Source organism: Glycine max, chromosome 6, assembly GCF_000004515.6.
Source record: "Glycine max cultivar Williams 82 chromosome 6, Glycine_max_v4.0, whole genome shotgun sequence".
Taxonomy (NCBI): Eukaryota; Viridiplantae; Streptophyta; class Magnoliopsida; order Fabales; family Fabaceae; genus Glycine; species Glycine max.
In genome coordinates this window covers 23,345,980-23,347,350 of record NC_038242.2, presented here as the reverse complement: position 1 = coordinate 23,347,350, position 1,371 = coordinate 23,345,980, and the positions used below count along the sequence as shown (strand labels likewise).

Below are 1,371 nucleotides of genomic sequence, written 5' to 3'. Positions count from 1 at the left end.
ATAGTTAGACTTTGAATTTTTGTCTGAAATTTTTTGTGCTATCTTCTCATCATTTTATAAGGTTTCTCACAAAATTTCAAGTCATTTGGATATCATTTGAGGGTAGCTGTAGTCCAAACCTACACCTTTATTTACATGATAAGGCAACTAGTTGTGTGCATGCTGAATGTAGTGTATGACTAGAGGCAATCCATCTGACTTACAACCCTTTGATCCTGAGATAGATAGGACATTTCATAGATTAGTTAGGCATCATTTTATACCTTTTGATCATTCTGAGCATTCCATTACTGGTGAAGCTGTGCATTCTGTTATTGGTGATTTTGAACATCCTGATCTTGAGCATTATAATTTTGAGCATTCTGATTCTGAGCATTCTAATTTTGCACATTCGGAGAACATGGCACAACCTCCACCCCGTGAGAGGACTCTAAGGGAAATGGCTGCACCTGATTTCACCTACGAAAGCTTGTGCATCCAATACCCTGATGAGGATGTCCCATATGTTCTTAAAACTGGACTGATTCATTTGCTTCCAAAGTTTCATGGCCTTGCAGGTGAAGACCCGCACAAACATTTGAAAGAATTTCACATTGTCTGCTCCACCATGAAACCCCTAGATGTCCAAGAGGATCACATATTTCTGAAGGCTTTTCCTCATTCATTAGAGGGAGTGGCAAAGGACTGGTTGTATTACCTTGCTCCAAGGTCCATCACGAGCTGGGATGACCTTAAGAGAGTATTCTTAGAGAAATTTTTCCCTGCTTCCAGGACCACAACCATCAGGAAGGATATCTCAGGTGTTAGACAACTCAGTGGAGAGAGCCTGTATGAGTACTTGGAGAGATTTAAGAAACTATGTGCCAGTTGCCCCCACCATCAGATTTCAGAACAGCTTCTTCTCCAATATTTTTATGAAGGACTCAGTAATATGGAGAGAAGTATGATAGATGCTGCCAGTGGTGGAGCCCTTGGAGACATGACTCCTGCTGAAGCCAGAAATTTAATTGAGAAGATGGCCTCTAACTCCCAGCAGTTTAGCGCCAGAAATGATGCCATAGTCATTAGAGGAGTGCATGAGGTAGCTACAAACCCATCTGCATCATCTGAAACTAAGAAGCTTGAAGGCAAACTGGATGCATTGGTTATCTTGGTAACCCAGCTGGCCTTGAATCAGAAATCTGTACCTGTCGCAAGGGTTTGTGGTTTGTGCTCCTCTGCTGACCACCATACAGACCTTTGCCCTTCCATGCAGCAACCTGGAGCAATTGAGCAACCTAAAGCTTATGCTGCAAATATTTACAATAGACCTCCTCAACCTCAGCAGCAAAATCAACCACAGCAGAGCAATTATGACCTCTCCAGCAACAG

General features: G+C 42.3%; 1 non-coding gene across 1 annotated transcript; it reads right to left on the bottom strand.

Annotated features, from left to right (window-relative positions):
• Positions 1 to 778: 778 nt before the first annotated feature.
• On the bottom strand, positions 779 to 885 carry LOC113002077 (small nucleolar RNA R71). The gene has a single exon (XR_003267605.1). It is a non-coding gene; the product is annotated as a small nucleolar RNA R71 (small nucleolar RNA).
• Between the last annotated feature and the right edge of the window lie 486 nt (positions 886 to 1,371).